Here is a 15,169-nt window from a genome sequence, read left to right as displayed (position 1 = left end):
TGCTCCAACCCTAAATGTAAGATGTTCAGACTGCTTATGGGATTGACTAGCATCACGGTACCTGAGAGAATATCTAAGGCAAGAACTAAAAGACAAGTTTGTAAAATCCATTCTACATGCATTAAGATGAACAGCAACAACTTGCATTTATATAGCACATTTAATGTAGTAAAATGTTCCAAGGCGCTTCACAGGAGCGCAATCAACAAAAATTGACACCGAGCCAAATAAGGACATGTTAGGCTGGTGACTAAAAGCTTGGCTAAAGAGGTAGATTTTAAGGAGTGTCTTAGAGGAGAAGAGATATGGAGAGATTTAGGGAGGGAATTCCAAAGCTTAGGGTCTAGACAGCTGAAGGCACAGCAGCCAATGGTGAGATGTAGAGTGTGGGAGATGCACAAAAGGCCAGAGTTTAGGTACGCAAAGTTCTCGAAGGGTTGTAGGGCTGGAGTAGGTTATAGAGATAGGGTTGAGTGAGGCCAAAGAGGGATTTGAACATGAAGATAAAACATTTTTAATTGAGGTGTTGGTGGACGAGGAGCCAATGTAAGTCAGCAATCACAGGGGTGATGGGTAAATAAGACTTGATACGAGTTAGGACATGGGCAGCAGAGTTTTGGATGAGCTCGAGTTTATAGAGGACTAGCTAGGGAGCCCGGCGTTGCCGGGGCTGTTTTGGGGCAGGCGGTTTAAATCGAGTGGTAGGCTTTGGGGCGATGTCTGTGTCCGTTTGTGAATCTGGTGCTGGGTAACATTTTAAATCGAGTGGGAGGCTTAGGGCCCTGTGTGTGTCACTGTCTGTGTACGTTTTGAAAGTTTGAAAAATGAAAGTGAAAGTAGTTATGGCTTTGGGGCCCCGTCTGTGTCCCTTTGTGAATCTGGTGCTGGGTAACATTTTAAATCGAGTGGGAGGCTTAGGGCCCTGTCTGTGTGCTTGTATGTCTACCTTTTAGAAGGTTGAAAAATGACAGTGAAAGTACTTATAAAACGTTTTTGGTAAATCTTATGTTATTTTTAAAAGACATACTAACTTTGAAAGTCGTTTTAGCTGCAAGCTGAAGTCATTTAAGGTGGAAGGTGAACAGAGCTGCTAGTGAAACAATGGGTGGAAGCTCCCCGAGATGAAAACGAATAGTCCCGCCCACACACACACCGATTGGCCAACCATCAGGGGACCGTACTGTAGGATTGGTCAATCGTGACGGAACAGGATTGGTGGCACCTTGATGTCAGTCAATCAATGCTAGCAGATAATGAGTTTAATTTTGAAGGTTTTTTGCATAAGGCGCGAACAATTTTCGTCCGACCGAAAAGTAAATACGCTTAAAACCGTCTCTGAAGCGTAAGCTTTCTTTGGAGGTAACGCGCGCGTAGGTACGCCCTGTAACTTTTGAGTGTATACCCGAAACACGCACAGGAAATGACAGACAGATAGACAGATAGACAGAATGACAGAAGTACCGCTTTATATATATAGATAGATGGAAGATGGGAGGCCGGCCAGGAGAGCATTGGAATAGTCGAGTTTGGAGGTAATAAAGGCATGAATGAGGGTTTTAGCAATAGATGGTCTGAGGCAGAGGCTGGAGATGGCAATATTACAGAGGGGGAAGTAGGCGGTCTTTGTGATGGAGAGGATATAGGGTTGGAAGCTCAACTCAGGGCCAAATAACACGCTGAGGTTGCAAATAGTCTGATTCAGCCTCAGACAGTGGCCAGGGAGGGGAATGAAATCAATGGCTAGGGAACGATGTTTGTGGCAGGTGCAGAAGATAATGGGTTCAGTTTTCCCAATGTTTAATTGGAAGAAATTTCAACTATCCAGGGCTGTCTGACAACCCAGAGGCAGCGAAGGGGTCAAGGGAGGTGATGGTGAGGTAACAACCTCATGCAAGTTTCTGCCATTACAACTCTGTAACTAGCCATTAGAGTGCACGAGAGTGGATCATCATGATTTTTCATCCCTTCCCCCAAATCTCTTTGTAAGAAAGCAGTAGTTCAACATGTGTGTGTTATAACATGAATACATTTACCAGATTTTATGGGATCAGCCACTCCTTTATTTGGGTTATCAGTGTCACATTTCAACATAAACCTGCTGGGAGTCAAAATGCCAGGTAGAAGGTGAGGGGGACTTACCTTCAACCTGGCAGATCTGAAAAACAATTCACGGGGCAGCACTGGAATCTGGTCTGTGGCAAAGTCTCCTGTTTCCTTGTCTGTTCCCTGGATATGTGTTCAGAGGCAGGGAGAAGAAAGCAAAAAGAGGGAAGAGAGTCAAAATTGAAAATAGGAGAAAGCATCAAAATGCAGAAAATATTTCCAAATGCATAGTTGAAATTTGTAATTTTTTTATTATGTGAAAAATAGATGTCATCAATGGTTTAGAATTATACATAGCCCAACGAAGAGAGATGTTTTATGTGTAGAATATTGCATTCATGATAAAAGCATATTGGCTTTCAAATTGTTATTAAAATTGAATCAGTTTAATCAAACTGCAGTGGTATCATTTTATAAGTTACTGGCCAGTTAGATGATTTCTGACAAAATTGATGTGCTGTAGGATCACGGACATGAAGTCCTCAACGGCACAACCAACCTTTACAAGCTCTTGTACTTGTCAAAATGTGCCCTCTCCACTACTCCAGTAATATGACTTTTCAATTATGAAGCAATCATCAAAGCAGTTAGTGTCAAGTAAGGCAATCTGTAAACCCAATCCCAGATTTTTATCTCAAATACTTTATCTGAAATGGACTTTCTTTGCTCTCAGGTATCCATGCAGCAGTCACATTAAGTGAAATCAAGCTGAGGTACATTTCCCTCCTCCCCCTTCCCACCCCCACCCATCCCCCACCCCCCCCGCCCCTGCCATGAACTGGACACGAGGACCAGAATTTTCTATTTCAGTGCTCGTGATGCATGTTGGGAATGCACATCTGGAAATTGTGCATCCCCAGCCTGTAATTGTCCATCCATTAAAATTAATGGTCAGATGGATAGAGAATTGGCTAACTAACAGAATGCAGAGAGTCAGGATAAATGGGTCATTTTCCGGTTGGCAAACAGTAACTAGTGGGGTGCCACAGGGATCGGTGCTGGGACCTCAACTATTTACAATCTACATTAATGACTTGGATGAAGGGACCGAGTGTAGTGTAGCCAAGTTTGCAGATGATACAAAGATGGGTGGGAAAACAAGTTGTGCAGAGGACTCAAAGAATCTGCAAAGGGATATAGACAGGCTAAGTGAATGGGCAAATATTTGGCAGATGGAGTATAATGTGGGAAAGTGCAAGGTTATCCACTTTGGCAGGAAAAATAAAGAAGCAAATTATTATTTAAATGGAGAGAGATTATAAAATGCTATAGTTCAGAGGGACCTAGGAGTCCTTGTGCATGAAACACAAAAAGTTAGCATACAGATACAGCAAGTAATCAAAAAGACAAATGCAATGTTGGCCTTTATTGCAAGGGGGTTGGAGTATAAAAGCAGGGAAGTCCTGCTACAACTGTACAGGACGCTGATGAGACCACACCTGGATATACTTGCATTGGAGGCAGTTCAGAGATGATTCACTAGGTTAATTCCAGAGATGAGGGGGTTGACTTATGAAGAAAGGTTGAGCAGGTTGGACCTATACTCATTTGAATTTAGAAGAATGAGAGGTGATCTTATTGAAACATATAAGATACTGAGGGGGCTTGACAAGGTAGATGCTGAGAGGATGTTTCCCCTCGTGGGGAAATCTAGAACTCGGGGGCATAGTTTCAGAATAAAGGGTCACCCTTTTAGAACTGAGATGAGGAGGAATTTCTTCTCTCAGAGGGTCGTAAATCTGTGGAATTCTCTGCCCCAGAAAGCCGTGGAGACTGGGTCATTAAATACATTTAAGGTGGAGATAGACAGATTTTTGCAAGATAAGGGAATGAAAGGCTATGGGGAGCAGGCAGGGAAGTGGCTTTGAGCCCAAGATCAGCCATGATCTTATTGAATGGCGAAGCAGGCTCGAGGGGCCAAGTGGCCTATTCCTGCTCCTATTTCTTATGTTCTTATGTCAGACAATCACATGCTGTGTAAATACAATGGCCTTATTTTGTTGCTAATTTGTAACTGCTTTTGTCAAAATGCATTCTAGGTTTTGCAAATACAGGTAGACTATCCTTTATCTGAACTTCCGAAAACCGAAAACCTCTAAAAACCGAAAGTTTTTTCGTTCAGCGTAAGTCGTGCGCACGACATGACCAGAGTGGCGCACGACTTATGCTGAGCAGGGCAGAGGGTCACAGAGTTCCCTCCTGGGTAGGAGATTGCAGGCCGATCCGGGCAGTGTGAAGGAGGTACCGGGAGAGTGAACCCAACAATACAGCGGCCCGTCCGATAGCTGCAGCGGCCCGTCCGATATTCTTTTCTTCCCCCCCCAACCCGACCCGACCCGACCCCCGACCTGTCCGATATTCTTTTCTCCCCGCCACCCGACCCGACCCCCGACCTGATTTGCGGGCCAGCTTAGTAGGAGTCAGCCGATATCCGGCTTTCCAGAGAAGTAGGAAGGGGAATGAGACACGGAACAGTCGCAAGAGGTAGCCTGAACTTTTAAAATTTATTAAATACAAGTTTCCCAGTCTTATAATAATACCTTCTGAAATCCGAAAAATTCCGAAAACTGAAACTCAGCTGGTCCCAAGGCTTTTGGATAAGGGATAGTGGCCTAGAAATTCAGTTGCGTTCGCCAGCCGTTAGCGCCTTAGGAGGGGTAGATCTCGAGCGCTAGGCACTTAGCGCCCGGGCGCAGGACGATCTGCGCCTACGCCCAACTTCAGTAGACATTTAGCGCCGGCGCAAAGTGTTTGCGCGCGCTCAGCTGCGCGCGCAACTTATGACGTCATTTCGTCGTGCAACGCACTTTGTGCGCCCCAAACCGGAACTTCAGTCGCGCCCGCCCAATGTGGGCGTGGCGGTGTTAAGAACTGTGAAGTGGAACGCAGCAGAGGCCCTGCGGGCCTCGGGGAGCGCTAATTAAAGGGCACTTACACTGAACTATAAAGGCCAGCCATTTTGCTGCAATGACTTTTCTGCAACGGATTTCTGGACAGAGGCCAAGGAAGAGACCTTACTGATTGGCCCAACATAGGAGAGGTATTTTTGGCTTCTGGCCAGAGCTTGGAAATTTGCCTCATTGTGATTTCATTGTTTGCAAGTATATTATGGGGGCTGCATGGGGTTCCAACCCTCAGTTCCAGCATTATGTGCGAAGGGCTCGCAGACGCTGTGTGAGAGGGGCAGCCATGCCTAGACGCAGAGGGGGCATCAGGCGTCGGCAACGTAGGCCTTACCCACTCAGGGAATACCGCCAGCAGGTGTCCTATCTCACCATGACTGCCGCGCAGTGTGTTAAGAGGCTGCGCTTCAGAAGGGAGGTGGTTGCAGAGATCTGCCAGCTGCTTCACAGAGATCTGCGTCCACAGCTGATGTGCAGGACGTCTCTGTCGGTGGAAGTGAAGGTCACGGTGGCTCTGAACTTTTATGCAAGCGGCTCCTTCCACGCCGCTGCTGGGGACATAGCTAACATCTCCCAGTTCGCCGTGCATCGCTGCATCCGGCAGGTCACCGATGCCCTTTTCACAAGGAGACACCAATTCATCTCCTTCCCCATGACCCTAGAGAGGCAGGAGCAGCGTGCAGTCGGATTTGCGAGGATCGCCAACTTCCCCATGGTGCAGGGCACCATTGACTGCACGCATGTGGCTTTGCGGGCACCTATCGACAATGCCGAGGATTACCGCAACCGGAAGGGCTACCATTCCCTCAATGTACAGCTGGTGTGTGACCACAGGCAGCGCATCCTAGCTGTCAATGCCCGCTTTCCAGGCAGCAGCCACGATGCATTTATCCTGCGCCAGACTACTGTGGCTGACATGTTCCAGGCACAGCCTCCCCCAAGAGGATGGCTTATCGGGGACAAAGGCTATCCTTTGTGTACATGGCTCATGACCCCGCTCCGCGCGCCCAGGACCCCTGCTGAGGAGGCATACAACGAAAGCCATCAAGCCACAAGGAACATCATAGAGCAAACGATTGGCGTCCTCAAGCAACGGTTCCGCTGCCTGGATCACTCCGGCGGATCTCTGCAGTATTCGCCGGATAGAGTCTCCCAGTTCGTCGTCGTTTGCTGCATGCTGCACAACCTGGCTATCCGCAGGACTCAGGCACTGCCACCTCACGTTAGACCACCACCTCAGGAGGACGAGCAGGAGGACCATGAGGAGGAGGAGGAGGAGGAGGAGGAGTACCAGCCCAGGAGGGAGCCACAAGGTCCAAGGGCCATCCGTTGGCGGCTTATTGAACGACACTTCTAGGCACCTTGTCAGGGAATGGCTTGTGGCAATGAAGGCACATGAATGCAGCCGCTCCGCAAGCCCTCAGCCGGTTAACGCAACAACCACTTGAAACATCACACATGGACAAGCTGAATAAAGAAAAAGCTTTATTGAACAAACTCAGGGCCCTTCCCACATGAAACCCAAAAACAGACAACATCCCCAAAAAACAGTCAAAAACATATCTCACTCCCACAACCTGGGGAGGAATAACAGAACTTGTCCATCCAAATGGCCTTCATCCTCGGCCTTACCAAAAGAACCCCCCCATAGACAACACAACCACCCCCATATAAAAAAACATTTGCCAACACACTCTACTTTGTGTGCCGAGAGGGCGAGTCCTTGTCCAGGCTTTTCCGGCCCCTGGCCGACCTGCTGCTCCGCCTCAACCTGGGCCCTGTGGGTGCTGCAAGGCTGGGGGAAGGCTCCTGAGGGGCACATTGCGTGACGGCAGATGCCCTTGGGGGTCGGCCTAGACGAGCTCTGGCCCTCGAGGGGCCGGCTGCTGACTGCTGCAGCTGTGGCTGGGCAGCATCAGTCCCTCCAGCAGCTCGTCGCAGCTTCGCTGGGGGAGTGGCAGTGGCGGCTGCAGCAATGGGGGCAAGCTGGCTGATGCCAGGCGCTCGCTGCTCGCCTGAGACACTGGCACTCGGCCGGGCTGGCACTGCAGCAAGCGCAGCAATCTGCTGAAGGCCAGACCGCTGTGCTGCTGCAGCGCGGCGGGTGCCCTGGCAATGCCTGCCTGACACAGCGAGTGTGGCAGCAGTGAGTGCCCGTACTGCCCTGGTCTGTGCCCGCATCAGACCAGCCAGTGACTGCACGGCACCACTGATCAACTGTCCACTCGCTGCCTGTGCTGCCCTGAATTCGTCCCAACTCGCGTCCTGTGCTGCCCTGAATTCGGCCCGACTCGCGTCCTGTGCTGCCCTCAATTCGGCCCGACTCGCGTCCTGTGATGCCCCGAATTCGGCCCGACTCGCGTCCTGTGATGCCCCGAATTGTTCGAGACCCCTGGCCTGTGCTGCGCGGGTTGTTCAAAACCCCTGGCCTGTGAGGCCCCGAAATCGGACACACTATGAGCCAGGGACTCAATGGCCTCAGGCAACCATGCCACAACCCCCATGAACTCGGTGTGCCGACGATCCGAGTCCGCGGACATTTGATCAAGGAGGCGCACCTCCTGGTCGAGGACTGTCTCCGGACTGGAGGCCGGACTCTCCCTCTGGGGAGAAGGCAGCCGAGCTGCCCGACCCTTCCCACGTGGCTGCACGCCACTGGGCACAGGAGCTACACTCCCCTGCAACACTTCCCCCCCTCTGGGGAGAAGGCAGCCGTGCTGCCCGACCCTTCCCGCGTGGCTGGACGCCACTGGGCACAGGAGCTACACCCCCCTGCAACACTTCCCCCTGGCTCTCCTCCAGGGAAGACGTGTCCCCTCCATTGCCATCCCCTGGCGCGGATGAGGGTTCCCCCGATGGGCCGCCTTCCTCTTGCTCCTCCTCGTCCTCCTCTTCCGAGGGACTGACACTCGCAGCTTCAGGGACCTCCTCCTCACCAGCTGAAAGCAGGAAGGCACAAGAGTAGCTTTAGAGTGAAGACAGGGCCTCAGCGAGGGAGGCATGAGTGGTGGCATTCTGCGCATTGGTCGGACAGTGGCAAAGGATGTAGATCTGAAGCGCAAGGGGAACGAGAGAGGTCCAAAAGGTCATGTCCTTACCATTGTGGCCCAGCACAGGGTCGGCATCTCCAATTGCAACGGGGCCAATCACCCGGGCACCCATGAGTCGACCCACGCGCTCCTCCAGGTCACTGAGCTGCTGGAACTGGGGACGGCCTCCCCCGGTGACAGTCCGGCTCTTCAGATTCTGGGCCAGCTTGGCCTGCAAGAGAAAGGACGGCCTCTAAGTACAGTGTGGTGCCCTGTTGTTGTGTGCACTGCCTCCCATGGTTGAATAGCTTGGCCAGTGTGGTGCCCTGTTGTTGTGTGCACTGCCTCCCATGGTCGAATAGCTTGGCCAGTGTGTAAAGTGCAGAAAGTGCAATTGATGTTCATGCCAGTGCCATAGCTGCTGGATGAGGGCTGGCCATTAGGCCTTTGAGGTCCCTTTGCCCATAATGTGAGGTGCACATGCAAGGATGAGGAGGACACTGGAAAGGGTACTCACCCTGACAATCCGAGTGAGGTCGTTAAACTTTTTCCGGCATTGGACAACAGCCCGGGGGACATCGCAGGTGGCTGTGACCCTCTGGGCGATATCCCTCCAGGCTCTCCTGTACACCCTGTTGGGAGGCTTCTTGCCACTGTCCGGGAACAAGATATGGCTTCTCTTCTCCAAAGCCCTAACCAGCACCTTTAAATCATGGGCAGAGAAGCGCTGCGCTCGCTCACGGGCCCTCTGCATCCTTCCTGGCGCTATTTCTCTCCAGCAGCAGTGTTTAGGCCTAGCTGGAGGGCTGCAGTATCCAGGGCGTGGCAGCAGACCAAGTCGACCCTTCCCCCTTTAAGAGCTGGCCGGCGCCAGGGTGTCTGCTGTCAATCAAAACATGACCGCACCTGCGCTGCGCCCGGCCTCGGCGGTATCAGTCTGCACCGCCGGCTTACTGCCTAAGGATAGCCGTGCATCGCCAGTTTTAGCGCTCGAGCAAACTCCTTGGCCAAAGCTACTGAATTTCGGCGAACTGCCCTCCACTTTCCAGTGGGCGCAAACTTTAGCAGCCGCCCGACTTTACCGCCCCAAAAGTGGCTATACTGAATTTCTAGGCCAGTGTACCTGTAGTCATCTGATTGAAAGTATCTGCACTACCCACACTGCTGTCAAGTAGCCAGGCCTGCCAGCATTGCATATCAGATATTTGGGCACACGCTACCTACAATTGCCTGACCGCGACAGTACATGCTTGAATTTCCAACATGCGCGACCAGTTGGTCAGGCAGCACGGACTCGCAAAATCACCTCCTAGTGTCAGCATCAAGCACTCCAATTCATAATGTTATTTTTCCCTCACAATGTGCCTTACCCAACTTCATAAAAGTAGCCTAGTGCAACAATGTGAATTTTCCAATGCTGACAAATGCCAAACCGACAGCTTCTACAGGGATGTCAAGTTAGAACCAAATTGTGACCTTTTATAGGTTGTCCCACAACCACTAGGCTACTCAAACTCAAATTTCACAGAGGATTCTTACTGCCAGCAGAGAATGAAGACATTAAATCCCACTGGCCTGAGCTAGATTTGAATCCAGATCTCGAGTGAAAATACAGCGCACTAATGTACTTAATGCAATTACTATTGACTGTGCGATAGCTGTAGCATTAGTAATTATTTAGACAAGTAGAAAGCTAGGTTATTGTAACAAACATTTAAGTAAAGAAAGCCCAGCAGACTGTAAACTTCCAAGCACTGCAATCCACCTCGATCAAATCCAGCCCCCAATGCACTGACCTGGGAACCCATGTAACTCAACTCTGGCTAATGGCAGTGATTTACAAGAAAGTATTTCCATGGGAGAAATGAAGATGGCCCTAACTTCGACTGTCTGCGTCTGAGCCACAACTACTCTGCACTGCTCCAATGGTAACTGAGCCCATCCAGTGCTGAAAACTATTAGTAATTAAAGCTACTCAAAGTCACAGGGGTTACAGTTACACATAATTACTTGTTTATTGCTTGGTGAACTTTGTGCTCAGCAGTACTGAGGAATAGATACTTTGCTATTTCATTTCCACTTAATGTCAGCATCAGGAGGTCAAGTATAGCTCTGGTTCAATGCAGAATTAAATTTCTTCTACATCCCCCTAAGAATACACTTTAGACCCCAACTTCAGAAAAAAGTACCCCGCAAAGCAACAGTGTCACACTAATAACCAGCTACATTTCTCTAAGTGAGAATGTCATTTTCTATCATAGATCTGCCGTAAACTAGTGCTGATTAAGGACAGACTAAAAATACTCCAAATCATTTCACCCTTCCAGCAATCAGAAAGAAGATTATTTCATCTCATGTAACTGGAATGGATTCAGATCCAGGACTCAGGTTCTAACCCATTGTGCCATCTAATCCCTTTACCCGCATCTTTTTTTCTTACCAAGAACATAATCATATTTTTTATTTGTTGAAAGTGTGCTTGGTAAAGCTAAAAGAGTTAAAGCAGTCCCCTAGCTGACAGTCATTATAGTTAGTGAAACATTTGTTTGACAGAAGCATTGGTCTTTTTGTATAAGCATTCTAATTAAACCGAGAGGTTGCTCAAAATATATGTTACAGCACTGTGATTACTTGTTGCTTAGTATCAAGCCGATGACATTGGCTTAATCCTGCTGAACTGCTGATGTGACATTTGAAATGATCTGAAACGATAACGTGACAGAAAGATCAATGATTCTCATCTAGGAAAGGACATGACAAGACTCATTATAATCCCTTGATATCACATTATACAAGAGCCCTCAATCACATCAATACTCCATATTCACATGGCATTATTCTTCCATGACAAGCTTGGGTCCAATTCTTCCCCTATATCCCTTGTTAGCTAACAATTCAATTGAACATTTGTGTTCTTCACCAGCTCAAACATTGCAAGCACCAATACACTTTTATTTAGAATGAGAGAGTTAAGTTTCTATCTACTTTATTTGAATATGTTTTTATTAACTTTGCCATCAAGTGCAACACAATAAAGTAATTAATTAAGTTCAATGAATTCCCTCTATATAATTCTGACAACATACCTTGATCTCAGTTTCACAAGGGTTAGCTCCTCCATTACTGTATATAAAATTATTTTTTTTAATTCTCGTACTTACTGTCATTATTGTCTCTTTGGAACTGATAAATTAGTGCCAACTGGAGCAATATTTAATCGTTCCTGTTGGGGACTCATATCCACTGTGAAATGGCTTGAGAATATCCACATTAATTTACTTCAAACTGGGGGTCCCTCGTAGCAAATTATGCATCTGAACCCCAGTGGGCATTTAAAGTGGAGTCCCTCCAGTTAATGGAAGTGGTATGATTTTGATGCCTGCCAACTCTGTGAAGACACAGCCTTTGCTTTAGGTTTAGGTTTTCTGACGTCAAGACAGAACACCCATATATACCCAACATGTTATTTACAGTGAAGCATAAGTAAAGTTCCCATATCTCTTTTAAATACCTTACTGAGGTATAGTTTTCCTTTAGAAACCATTGTAGAAACTCTTTAAAAGCCATATAATAGAAATAAACATGCAAATAAAAGTTAAAATGAGAAGTCCCTAGGCAGCACAAGAAGGCCCACGAAGGGTAAATGAAGGGTCCATAAAAGACTGCTGCTGCATTATATCATCAGCTGCCTTGACTTTCTTCTGTTCCTATGTTTCTCCCTGTCTCCCTCATTTCCATCTCAAGTTCAGATCACAAGAAGATACTACTGTTGCACCCCTAAATGTAAGATGCTCAGACTCCTTATGGGAGTGAGCAGCACTGCTATACCTGAGAGAATATTTGAGGCAAGAATTTAAATTTGTAACATCCATTCTATATCCATTAAGATGAACAACAACAACCTGCATTTATATAACACATTTAATGGAGTAAAAGGTTCTTAACAGGAGTGTAATCAGACAAAAATAAACACAGAGTAAAGAAGGACATATTAGGACAGTGATGAAAATCGTGGCCAAAGAGGTAGGTTTTAAGGAATGTCTTAAAGATGAAGAGAGAGATGGAGAGATGGCATCCCACAGCTTCAGGTCGAGACAACTGAGTGCACGGCCGCCAATGGTGGGGCGAAGGGTGTAGGGGATGCACAAGAGGCCAGAGTACCCATGTTTCTCCCTGTCTCAACTCTCTTCCCCTTTCCATTTCATTTCACACAGCCTGGCCTCCTGGCACGTCTCCTTCCATCTGTCTTCCTACATACTTTCTCTGTTGTTCCCCATTCCACAAATGAGCACTGCTGGATCATGCGAAGCACAATCGTTGCTATAATTTCACCTTGTTGAAACAAGTTCTCACAAAGGGTTACATCCATGTACCTTCAATCCAACGATGAATTTCTGACAGACCTACAGCTTTTAATTGCTGCTGAAACTGCCTCCACAGAAAAAAAAATGACATTTTGATATTATACAGCAAGAAAAGACAGTCCATCTTTCTCTCTTTAGGAAACTATACCCAAAGGAAAACATTTGTTCCTTTATTATAGCATTTAAGATCTCACATTTGCCTCATTTGATTCCCTCCAGAATATTTTATGTCTCAGCCAGTTCTCCTAAAAAGGCAACTGGCCCAGCAAGCTTGAGAATTGAGACAAAATATGATCCAGTTATTGAATATAGAGGAGAGACTTAATTGTGATATATTTTGAAACCGTTTGAGAAATAAGAGAGAAATGAAACTGCAGTAGAATGATGAGAGGGACAATAGTACCACAGATCCTTCTTGTCATTGCCATTTATTTCCTGAAATATCTTATGAAATACTACAGGGAATACTGACAATATTTTAAGGGAAAAGATTACTTTGGACATGCTCAGACCGCTGCTCTTTCCAATTCTTCATTGCAGTGAATAAACTGTTTAATACCATGTTTTTGAAACCCTGATTTGAACAAGGAAAACTGATTTCTCCCCAAACTTTTCAGATTTTTTCCTTTTTGCTCCCTCAATGGTGGATACTTCTGGCATAATTTGGGTTCCAGGTAGCAGGAGATTTCACTGGTCTCAGTGATCATTCTAAATCCAAAATTTTGTGATGGAAATAGATTTTTAAAAAGTGCTTCTGACCTGTTAACAATTGGTCAGAAAATCATGTTTTACTTTAATTATCTGACTCCTCTTCCCAAAAAAATCTAGAAAGACAAATCAAGTTTAAATATTACAATCTTTAAAAAGACCTAAACGTTTATATAATTATAAAAGCATTTAATAAATAAATTATCATTTATGCTACAACATACATTGTATCTAATTATTGTTAGTTAATGTCCCTAGTAAGTACATAAAAATTGAATGGTCAATTATACATTTAACTGAAGAGTACTGTATTATACCAGTTTACAGCACAGCAATCAAATAGTGCAACAGTAAAGAGAAAGGCTGGGTAATAAATAAGACAGAACTAGAAGAACAAGACAACAGGAAGAAATACTGAAAAGTAAGGAAGAAATAAAATATACAGTCACAATTTTGATATAGAACTTACTGCTCAGGAAAAGAGATTCTAGAGGTGATTGGCCACCTGTTTCTTGAATGAAAAATGGGCGGCCAGCAATTGACAATGGAGAAATGGGAGCACCCTGGCTAACCATTATGCCCGAGGCTCAACTGTGGATGCAATTTTCAGGCAGGCCTGTAAATGGGCAAGCAGCTCGCCTAATTGAAACAGGCGTAAGCTTGTTGAAATATGCAAATCGGGGTCCTACGCCAGTTGTAGAACCCCAATTGCAATTTTCAGGTGCAAATGGGTGGAACATGTGCCGTGCATGCTCCGCCCAGTCGTTCAGGCATTAAGCGGTCTAACCAGCAGTCCTTAAAGGAACTGCTATAGGCTACTCAAAAAAATGGCCCAGTAAGCTTTCAATCTTTTTTTCAGTGGGCCCAGGTTGAGCAGGAATCCTCCTTCTGGGTCCCCAAAAAACCCAGGCCCACTGCCACCCCATTCTAGGGCACTTCCCCCCACCACCTGCCCCCGCCCCGCGGCCCGACCTGTCAGTCAGTTTAGCATGAAAACCAGTTGATTTCCTGGCATCCCAGAATGGGTGCCCCACTGCAGCTCGCCAGTGGCATTCTAGCGAGGCCCAGGCTTCGCTTCGGTTAGGCCTCACGGCAGTATGAAACAACAAGTGGAGCTGCTGCTCTGCCGACTTCACACCTGTTTTGGGTGCTACTTCAAAATTGCCCACTTCATATTTCTTACCCTTTTAATTCTAGATTTTACATTTTTTTCTACCTACTCACCACCAAATCTGATTAGCATGTTTTGTAACAGTCCAATTTATACTCATTCATTCCTTAGTGTACCAAAGTTGCCGGACAGGTAATGCATTATCATGAGATATGTTAAAAGGTTTGGTTGTTTTCTACTGCCTATTGAAAATAAGCTCTATTATATTTTCACAATTGTTTTTATAGTAAGCATCTCGAACAAAAAAAAATCATGAGTTTAAACTTCAATAAAAAAATGAAGATTCTATTACATTTTCTGCTACCCAATTACACTGCAGTAAACACCGAGGTATTGAACCGTTGTTTTAAAGAGTGAGTAATAAAATATTGCTTATTTCTATCTCATAACAATGTTCTTTTCCTAGCAGCAGAAGTTCTACTATTCTTCCACAATAATATATATGACAAATTATTATTTTTTGATGTGTACATTAAGTTCCATAAAAGCGCAGAGCAAACAGAGGCAACTGTGAGAGGGACAGATGTCACCTCCATAACATCACCCGCTGCCACCCTTGCCCAAGCCCATCTCTCGCTGAAATCCTCAGTCATAATTTTGTCCCCCTCAGACTCAACAATTCCAATGTTCTTCTGGATGGCCTCCTATCCTCCACCCTCCAGAAACGTCAGTTCATCGAAAATTGTGCTGCCCGTTTCTTTTCCCAAAACAAGTCTTGCTCACCCATCCTCATTGACGTACATTGACTCCTGGTCCCCCAAACTTAATTTTATAATTCTCACTCTCATGATTAAATCTTTTTATGGTGTTGCCCCTTCATATCCTTCTCCAGCACTACAACCCCCCACCCCCCCCCCAACCTCTGACACTGGCCTCTTCTGCACCTCCCAT

This window comes from Somniosus microcephalus, chromosome 11 (genome assembly GCF_052327205.1).
Source record: "Somniosus microcephalus isolate GS21.2 chromosome 11, FLI_Smic_1.0, whole genome shotgun sequence".
Lineage (NCBI taxonomy): Eukaryota > Metazoa > Chordata > Chondrichthyes > Squaliformes > Somniosidae > Somniosus > Somniosus microcephalus.
Note: the sequence above shows the minus strand (reverse complement) of the source record.